This window comes from Gorilla gorilla, chromosome 1 (genome assembly GCF_029281585.2).
Source record: "Gorilla gorilla gorilla isolate KB3781 chromosome 1, NHGRI_mGorGor1-v2.1_pri, whole genome shotgun sequence".
NCBI lineage: Eukaryota > Metazoa > Chordata > Mammalia > Primates > Hominidae > Gorilla > Gorilla gorilla.
Window position 1 is genome coordinate 224,570,474 of NC_073224.2, and position 10,197 is coordinate 224,580,670.

General features: G+C 49.8%; 2 pseudogenes; both read left to right on the forward strand.

The window, feature by feature from the left end:
• Positions 1-8,697: 8,697 nt before the first annotated feature.
• Positions 8,698-8,765, forward strand: LOC115932284 (uncharacterized; annotated as a pseudogene).
• A 271-nt stretch (positions 8,766-9,036) lies between these two features.
• Positions 9,037-9,080, forward strand: LOC115932290 (uncharacterized; annotated as a pseudogene).
• The last annotated feature ends 1,117 nt before the right edge of the window (positions 9,081-10,197 follow it).

Sequence of the window (10,197 nt, forward strand, 5' to 3'; positions counted from 1 at the left end):
CATCAAATCTATTAATTTCACACCTTCTTTTACTGATACAGAAAAGGTTGAGAACCTGGCCAGGTGTGGTGGCTCATGCCTGTAATCCCAACACATTGAGAGGTCGAGGCAGGTGGATCACCTGAGGTCAGGAGTTTGAGACCAGCCTGGCCAACATGGTGAAACCTCGTCTCTACTAAAAGTACAGAAAAATTACCCAGATGTGGTGGTGGATACCTGTAATCTCAGCTACTTGGGAGGCTGAGGCAGGAGAATTGGTTGAACCTGGGAGGCAGAGGTTGCAGTGAGCCGAGATTGCGCCATTGCACTCCAGCCTGGGCAACAAGAGCAAAACTCTGTCTCAAAAAAAAAAAAAAAGGCCAGGCGCGGTGGCTCACATCTGTAATCCCAGCACTTTGGGAGGCCGAGGCAGGTGGATCACAAAGTCAGGAGTTCAAGACCAGCCTGACCAACATGGTGAAACCCCGTCTCTACTAAAAATATAAAAATTAGCCAGACGTGGTGGTGTGTGCCTGTAATCCCAGCTACTCAGGAGGCTGAGGCAGGAGAATGGCTTGAACACGGGAGGCAGAGGGTGCAGTGAGCCGAGATCACGCCATTGCACTCCAGCCTGGGCGACAGAGTGAGACTCCATTTCAAAAAAAAAAAAAAAAAAGGAAAGAAAGAAAGAAAGAAAAGGTTGAGAACCCCAAATTTAATTGCTTTGAAGAACACGTGAAGGGTTTGACTAGATGACGGATGCCAATATTAAATCTGCTTAAATGTCATGTACAAGATGAAGAGAGGCAACATCCAAAATTGAAGACATTATTTCTTGAATGTGGCTTAAGAAATGTGGACACTTAAAACTACCTTGAAAATAAGAATAGTAGATCCTGAGACAAAACTTGGGTAATAAAAAATAATAATAATAATAAATAACAGATTTTATCTTGTCTAGAAATAAAGACGTAATATGGAGTGGAGATTCAGTTTTCATTTGGTTCATTAAGTCTATACGGCAGTAAAACCAGTAAAATAAAAGATTTCCATTGGCAGGGGTGGGGGTGGCTCATACCTGTAATCCCAGCACTTTGGGAGGCCACAGCAGGAGGATCGATTGAGCCCAGGAGTTCGAAATCACCCTGGGCAACAGGGTGAGACCCCATCTCTACAAAAAAAAATTATTTTAATTTAATTAATTAATTTATTTATTGAGATGGAGTCTTGTTCTGTTGCCCAGGCTGGAGTGCAGTGGCGCGAGCTCAGCTCACTGCAACCTCCACTTCCCTGGCTCGTGATTCTCCTGCCTCAGCCTCCCAAGTTGCTGGGATTACAGGCCTGCACCACCATGCCCCGCTAATTTTTATTTTTTGTTTTTCCTTTCTGAGACGCAGTCTCGCTCTGCCATCCAGGCTGGAGTGCAGTGGTGCGATCTCAGCTCACTGCAACCTCTGCCTCCCAGGTTCAAGTGATTCTTGTGCCTCAGCCTCCTGAGTAGCTGGGATTACAGGCACCCACCACCATACCTGGCTAATTTTTGTATTTTTAGTAGAGACAGGGTTTCACCATGTAGGCCAGGCGGGTCGCAAACTCCTGACCTCAGGTGATCTACCCACTGGGCCCCCCAAAGTGCTGGGATTACGGGCATGAGCCACTGCACCTGGCCATAATCTCCTTTTTTTTTTTTTAAGGCAGCGTTTCACTCTTGTCCCCCAGGCTGGAGTGCCATGGCACGATCTCAGCTCACTGCAATCTCCACCTCCCGGGTTCAAGCCATTCTCCTTCTTCAGCCTCCTGAGTAGCTGGGACTACAGGAGCATGCCACCATGCCCAGCTAATATTTGTATTTTTAGTAGAGATGGGGTTTCACCATGTTGGCCAGGCTGGTCTCAAACTCCTGACCTCAGGCAATCCAGCTGTCTCGTCCTCCCAAAGTGCTGGGATTACAGGTGTGAGCCACCGTGCCTGGCCCAAAAATTTAAAAAAAGAGGTGGGCATGGTGTCACACACTTGTGGTCACAGCTACCCAAGAGACTGAGGTAGGATGATCACTTCAGCCCTGGAGGTCAAGGCTGCAGTAAGCCATTATCATGGCACTCCAGCCTGGGTGACAGAGCAAGATCCTGTCTTAAAGTTTAAAAAAGCTTCCATCGGCTGGGTGCAGTGGCTCACACCTGTAATCCCAGCACTTTGGGAGGCCAAGGCGGGTGGATCACAAGGTCAGGAGTTCAAGACCAGCCTGGCCAAGATGGTGAAACCCCATCTCTACTAAAAATACAAAAAATTAGCTGGGCACGGTGGCAAGTGTCTGTAATTCCAGCTACTCGGGAGGCTGAGGCAGGAGAATCGTGTGAACTCGGAGGGTGGAGGTTGCAGTGAGCTGAGACCGCACCACTGCACTCCAGCCTGGAAGACAGAGTGAGACTCCATCTCAAAAAAAAAAAAAAGCTTCCATCATCCTATAAATCCTCAATGTATTGTTTCAGCAGTACTAATTTAATGCCAATATATTAAGTTTTACATTGTTAGGCTATCACTGTTCTTTTGGTAACTGAATTCTTTTTCCTCTGAGGATTTGGATTTGACATTGCATTTGACCTTTTATGTAGTAATTGACATGTGCCAGGGCAATGATAGACTGCAATCTACCCCCAAGTCCAAGCATCATCAATAACTCTTGTTTATCCTTAGAGAGTCAAATGGTAGGCATTTCATTTCACCTATTTTCGTTCAACAAGGACACCAGATTCATTAAGGGGCTGGGTGCGGTGGCTCACCCCTGTAATCCCAGCACTTTGGGAGGCTGAGGCAGGCGGATCACTTGAGGTCAGGAGTTCGAGACCAGCCTGACCAACAAGATGAAACCCTGTCTCTACTAAAAATACAAAAATTAGCTGGGCATGGTGGTGCGCCTGTAATCCCAGCTACTCAGAGGCTGAGATAGGAGAATTGTTTGAACCTTAGAGCCAGAGGTTGCAGTGGGCCGAGATCACGCTACTGCTGTCCAGCCTGGGAGACACAGTGAGACTCCATCTCAAAAAACAAAAAAAGATCTGTTTTGAAGGTAAAATTATAAACCTTGAAATTAAAAGGGCAAAAATGTAAAGGAGCCAAAAACTGTATATCAAGTATTTGGAAAGTAAAGACTGAAAGTTAACTTGCATTAAAGGCACAAAAACTTTTATACTCTTTTCTTTTTCTTTCTTTCTTTCTTTCTTTCTTTCTTTCTTTTTTTTTTTTTTGAGACGGAGTTTCACTCTTGTTGCCCAGGCTGGAGTGCAATGGCACGATCTTGGCTCACCACAACCTCCGCCTCCCAGGTTCAAGCGATTCTCCTGCCTCAGCCTCCTGAGTAGCTGGGATTACAGGCACGCACCACCACGCTCGGCTAATTTTGTATTTTTAGTAGAGATGGAGTTTCTCCATGTTGGTCAGGCTGGTCTTAAACTCCTGACCTCAGGTGATCCGCCCGCCTCAGCCTCCCAAAGTGCTGGGATTACAGGCCTGAGCCACTGTGCCCAGGCTATACTCTTTTTCTGTAAATGCTTTTTGCAAACAACAACTATGGATCAGAATAGCTGCATTTAAAACACATTTTGGGGCTTTTTCTTTTTTTGAGACAGAGTCTTACTCTGTCACCCAGGCTGGAGTGCAATGGAGCGATCTTGGCTCACTGCAACCTCCGCCTCCTAGGTTCAAGTGATTCTCCTGCCTCAGCCTCCCGAGTAGCTGGGATTACAGGTGCACAACACCACACCCCGCTAATTTTTGTATTTTTTGTAGAGACGGCATTTCACCATGTTGGCCAGGATGGTCTTGAACTCCTGACCTCGTGATCTGCCCACCTCAGCCTCCCAAAGTGCTGGGATTACAGGCGTGAGCCACCGCACCCGGCTGGGGCCTTTGTTTTTAAGAGACATGGTCTCACCCTGTTACCCAGGCTAGAGTTCACTGTGGCCTCAACCTCCTGGACTAAAGCAATCCTCCTGCCTCAGCCTCCCAAGTAGCTAGCACTACATGCGTGTGCCACCATTCCCAGCGAATTTTTATCTTTTTGTAGAAATAGGAGTCTTTCTATGTTCCCAAGCTGTTCTTGAACTCCTAGGCTCAAGCAATCCTCTTACCTCGTCTCCTAACGTGCTGGGATTACAGACATGAGCCATCATGCCCTGTTTGAAACACATTTTGTTACGTCAACATTTTTAGATAGTTAGAACCTGGTCCTAAACCGTAAAGTAGGCTTGATTCTGTAATAAAAATGTTTACAACTGTCTTGACACACAGAAACCTTTTTAAAAATAGACACTCCCTGAAGTCCTTTGTTCACAAGGTCACACACTGATGCTTATGTGTTCCAGCATCTAATATGGCCACAGTAGTCTTTTTTTTTTCCATCTTTAGAAACCTACACGGGAACAGCAGATGAAACAGATCTGAACCCACTCCACTGTGTGTGTGAATGAACACTCCCTTTTGCTCCATGCGGAAATGCTGTACATCTATTTTGGATTGTATATTTGTGTGTGTATGCTTTGATTCATAGTAACTTGTTATGAAATTGATTTGTATTGAATACAAACTGCAAATACAAATAAATCAATGGCTGAAAAAAAGTCAGTACAGCTTCTCCATGATTCTCTTGGAACGATTGCTCTTGGAACCCAGCAGCCATGCTGTGAGGAAGCCCAAACTACACCACACGGTGAGACCGCATGGAGAAAATACGTGTGGTTGTTCCAGAAAGCTGCTCAGCTGAGGGGAAAGCTGATTAGTGGGAAAACCCACCAAGTACAGAAGTGAAGACACTTTCAGATGACTTCAACCCCCAGATGTTGAATCATCTCCAACTTATGAGTCTTTCCAGATGAGGCTTCAGACATCATGGAGCCGTCTCCACTGTATTCCCTTTGAATTTCTGACCTACAGAAACTATAAGCATAATAAAATAAAAATACAAAGTAAAACCAAAATGAGATACCACTTTATGCTCACTAGGATGGCTATAATAAAAAAGACAGAGTTGGGCGTGGTGGCTCATACCTGTAATCCCAGCACTTTGGGAGGCCAAGGCAGGCAAATCACTTGAAGCCAGGAGTTCGAGAGCAGTCTGGCCAACATGGTGAAACCCTATCTCTACTAAAAATATAAAAATTAGGCCGGATGCGGTGGCTCATGTCTGTAATCCCAGCACTTTGGGAGGCCGAGGAGGGCAGATCCCGAGGTCAGGAGTTTGAGACCAGCCTGACTAACATGGTGAAACCCCGTCTCTACTAAAAATATAAAAATTAGCTGGGCATGGTGGTGTGTGCCTGTAATCCCAGCTACTTGAGAGGCTGAGGCAGGAGAATTGCTTGAACCCAAGAGGTGGATGTTGCAGTGAGCCGAGATTGTGCCATTGCACTCCAGCCTGGGTGACAGAGTGAGACTCCATCTCAAAAAAAATGAAAATATAAAAATAAAAATTAGCCGGCTGTAGTGACATGCGCCTATAACTCCAGCTATTCTGGAGGCTGAGGCAGGATAATCGCTTGAACCCTGGAGGTGGAGGTTGCAGCGTGCCGAGAATGTGCCACTGCACTCCAGCCTGGGGGACAGAGGGAGACTCTGTCCAAAAAGATACTCAAAAAAAAAAAAAAAAAGGCAGATGATAACAAGTGGTGAGGAGGATGTGGAGAAATAGGAACCCCTAATAGACTGCTGGCGGGAATGTAAAATGGTGCAGCCACTTTGGAAAAAAGTTTGGCAGTTCCTCAAAAAGTTAGACATACAGGATAGGCACAGTGGCACATGCCTATAATCCCAGCACTGTGAGACTGAGGTGGGAGGATCACTTGAGCCCAGGAGTTGGAACCAGCCTGGTTAACATTGTGGGACCCCATTTCTTAAAAAAAAAAAAAAAAGTGGGGGGGCCAGGCGCAGTGGCTCACGCCTGTAATATCAGCACTTTGGGAGGCTGAGGCAGGTGGATCACTTGAGGTCAGGAGTTCAAGACCATCCTGGCAAACACGGTGAAACCCTGTTTCTACTAAAAATACAAAAATTAGCTGGGTGTTGTGGCACACGCCTGTAGTCCCAGCTACTTGGGAGGCTGAAGCAGGAGAATTGCTTGAACATGGGAGGTGGAGTTTGCAGTGAGCCAAGCTTGCACCACTGCACTCCAGCCTGGGAAACAGAGCAAGATCCTGTCTTAAAAAACAGATAAACCTCTCCCTAAACAGAGCAAGACCCTGTCTTAAAAAACAGATAAACCTCAACCTCAACCTCTCCCTCTCCCTCTCCCTCTCCCTCCACAGTCTCCCTCTCCCTCTCTTTCCACGGTCTCCCTCTGATGCCGAGCCGAAGCTGGACTGTACTGCTGCCATCTCGGCTCACTACAACCTCCCTGCCTGATTCTCCTGCCTCTGCCTGCCGAGTGCCTGCCATTGCAGGCGCGCACCGCCACGCCTGACTGGTTTTCGTATTTTTTTGGTGGAGACGGGGTTTCGCTGTGTTGGCTGGGCTGGTCTCCAGCTCCTAACCGTGAGTGATCTGCCAGCCTCGGCCTCCCAAGGTGCCGGGATTGCAGACGGAGTCTGGTTCACTCAGTGCTCAATGGTGCCCAGGCTGGAGTGCAGTGGCGTGATCTTGGCTCGCTACAACCTCCACTTCCCAGCCGCTTGCCTTGGCCTCCCAAAGTGCCGAGATTGCAGCCTCTGCCCGGCCGCCACCCCGTCTGGGAAGTGAGGAGCGTCTCTGCCTGGCCGCCCATCGTCTGGGACGTGAGGAGCCCCTCTGCCTGGCTGCCCAGTCTGGAAAGTGAGGAGCGTCTGTGCACGGCCGCCATCCCATCCAGGAAGTGAGGAGCGTCTCTGCCCGGCCGCCCATCCTCTAAGATGTGGGGACTGCGTCTGCCCCGCCGCCCCATCTGGGATGTGAGGAGCGCCTCTACCCGGCCGTGACCCCGTCTGGGAGGTGAGGAGCGTCTCTGCCCGGCCACCCCGTCTGAGAAGTGAGGAGACCCTCCGCCTGGCAACCGCCCCGTCTGAGAAGTGAGGAGCCCCTCCGCCCGGCAGCCACCCCATCTGAGAAGTGAGGAGCCCCTCCGCCCAGCAGCCACCCCGTCTGGGAAGTGAGGAGCGTCTCCACCCGGCAGCCACCCCATCTGGGAGGGAGGTGGGGGGTCAGCCCCTGCCAGGCCAGCCGCCTCGTCCAGGAGGGAGGTGGGGGGCTCAGCCCCCTGCCCGGCCAGCCGCCCCGTCCGGGAGGTGAGGGGCGCCTCTGCCCGGCCGCCCCTACTGGGAAGTGAGGAGCCCCTCTGCCCGGCCAGCCGCCCCGTCCGGGAGGGAGGTGGGGGGGTCAGGCCCCGCCCGGCCAGCCGCCCCGTCCGGGAGGGAGGTGGGGGGGGTCAGCCCCCCGCCCGGCCAGCCGCCCCGTCCGGGAGGTGAGGGGCGCCTCTGCCCGGCCGCCCCTACTGGGAAGTGAGGAGCCCCTCTGCCCGGCCAGCCGCCCCGTCCGCGAGGGAGGTGGGGGGGTCAGGCCCCGCCCGGCCAGCCGCCCCGTCCGGGAGGGAGGTGGGGGGGGTCAGCCCCCCGCCCGGCCAGCCGCCCCGTCCGGGAGGTGAGGGGCGCCTCTGCCCGGCCGCCCCTACTGGGAAGTGAGGAGCCCCTCTGCCCGGCCAGCCGCCCCGTCCGGGAGGGAGGTGGGGGGGTCAGCCCCCCGCCCGGCCAGCCGCCCCGTCCGGGAGGTGAGGGGCGCCTCTGCCCGGCCGCCGCTACTGGGAAGTGAGGAGCCCCTCTGCCCGGCCAGCCGCCCCGTCCGGGAGGGAGGTGGGGGGGTCAGCCCCCTCCCCGGCCAGCCGCCCCGTCCGGGAGGTGAGGGGCGCCTCTGCCCGGCCGCCCCTACTGGGAAGTGAGGAGCCCCTCTGCCTGGCCACCACCCCATCTGGGAGGTGTACCCAACAGCTCATTGAGAACGGGCCATGATGACAATGGCGGTTTTGTGGAATAGAAAGGGGGGAAAGGTGGGGAAAAGATTGAGAAATCGGATGGTTGCCGTGTCTGTGTAGAAAGAGGTAGACATGGGAGACTTTTCATTTTGTTCTGTACTAAGAAAAATTCTTCTGCCTTGGGATGCTGTTGATCTGTGACCTTACCCCCAACCCTGTGCTCTCTGAAACATGTGCTGTGTCCACTCAGGGTTAAATGGATTAAGGGCGGTGCAAGATGTGCTTTGTTAAACAGATGCTTGAAGGCAGCATGCTCGTTAAGAGTCATCACCACTCCCTAATCTCAAGTACCCAGGGACACAAACACTGCGGAAGGCCGCAGGGTCCTCTGCCTAGGAAAACCAGAGACCTTTGTTCACTTGTTTATCTGCTGACCTTCCCTCCACTATTGTCCTATGACCCTGCCAAATCCCCCTCTGCGAGAAACACCCAAGAATGATCAATTAAAAAAAAAAAAAAGAAAACACAAATAAAAAAAAAGAAAAAACAGATAAACAAGCAAACAAACTTAGACAAAGAGTTACCAAATGATCCAGAAATTCTACCCCCCAAAATATACCCAAGAAAAATAAAAATATATATCCACACAAAAACTTATACATAAATGTTCATAGCAGCATTAGTCGTAATAGCCAAAAGTAGAAACAAGTATCCATCAACTGATGAATGGATAAATAAAATGTGGTATATCCATATAAAAGAATATTATTTGGCAACCAAAAAAGAAGTATTAGTGCTACAGTTCTTTTAGAATTTGTCTAGCAGGGCCAGGCATGGTGGCTCATGCCTGTAATCCCAGCACTTCGGGAGGCCGAGGCGGGTTGATCACGAGGTCAGGGGTTCAAGACCACCCTGGCCAAGATGGTGAAACACATCTCCACTAAAAATACAAAAAAATTAGCCGGGTGCAGTGGCAGGTGCCTGTAATCCCAACTACTCGGGAGGCTGAGGCAGGAGAATCGTTTGAACTGGGTGGGCAGAGGTTGCAGTGAGCCAAGATCGTGCCACTGCACTTCAGCCTGGGTGACAGAGTGAGACTCCATCTCAAAAAAAAAAAAAAAAAAAAAAAAAGAATTTGTTTAGCAGGTTTTCTGGTCTTCACTGGAAAGCCCCTTTAAAAAAATTAAAATAAAAGTATTGATATATACTATAACATAGATTAACCATGAAAATGTTATGCTAGGTTAAAGGAACCAGTAACAAGAGATATATACTCTATGAGTCCAATTATATGAAATATCCAGAAAAGGCAATCCATAAGAGACAAAGTTTATTTTATTTATTTATTTATTTTTGAGGAAAAAAAATAAAACCTGCCACCACGCCCAGGTAATTTTTTTTTTTTTTTTTTTTGCGATGGAGTCTTGCTCTGTCGCTGAGGCTGGAGTGCAGTGGCGTGATCTTGGCTCACTGCAAGCTCCGCCTCCCGGGTTCACGCCATTCTCCTGCCTCAGCCTCCCGATTAGCTGGGACTACTGGTGCCCACCACTGCGCCTGACTAATTTTTTCTATTTTTAGTAGAGAAGGGGTTTCACCATGTTGGCCAGGTTGGTCTCAAACTCCTGACCTCAGGTGATCCACCTGCTTCAGCCTCCCAAAGTGCTGGGATTACAGGTGTGAGCCACCGCACCTGGCAGACAAAAAGTTTATTAGTGGTTGCCTAGGGCTTGTGGAGAATCGGGGGATGGCAGTATATGGGAAGTGACTGCTAATGGGTATAGAATATCTTTTTGGAGTAATGAAAATGTTCTAAAATTGATTTGTGGTGTTTGTTACACACACCTGTGAATATACCAAAAACCACTGAATTGTACATTTTATTTATTTTTCGAGACAGAGTCTCGCTCTGTTGCCCAGGCTAGAGTGCAGTGGCGCGATCTCGGCTCACTGCAACCTCTGCCTCCTGGGTTCAAGTGATTCTCTTGCCTCAGCCTCCCTAGTAGCTGGGATTACAGGCATGTGCCACCATGCCCGGCTACTTTTGTATTTTTTAGTAGAGAGAGGGTTTCTCCATGTTGGTTCGGCTGGTCTTGAACTCCCGACCCCAGGTGATCCACCCACCTTGGCCTCCCAGAATGCTGGGTTTACGGGCGTGAGCCACCGCGCCCGGCTGAATTGTATATTTTAAATGGGTGATTTTGTGATATGTGATTTAATCTCAATAAAGTTGTTAAAAATTAGTTTTGAAAAGTTCACACTGGCTGTTGAGTGGAGAATGGGTTGTACCGGGC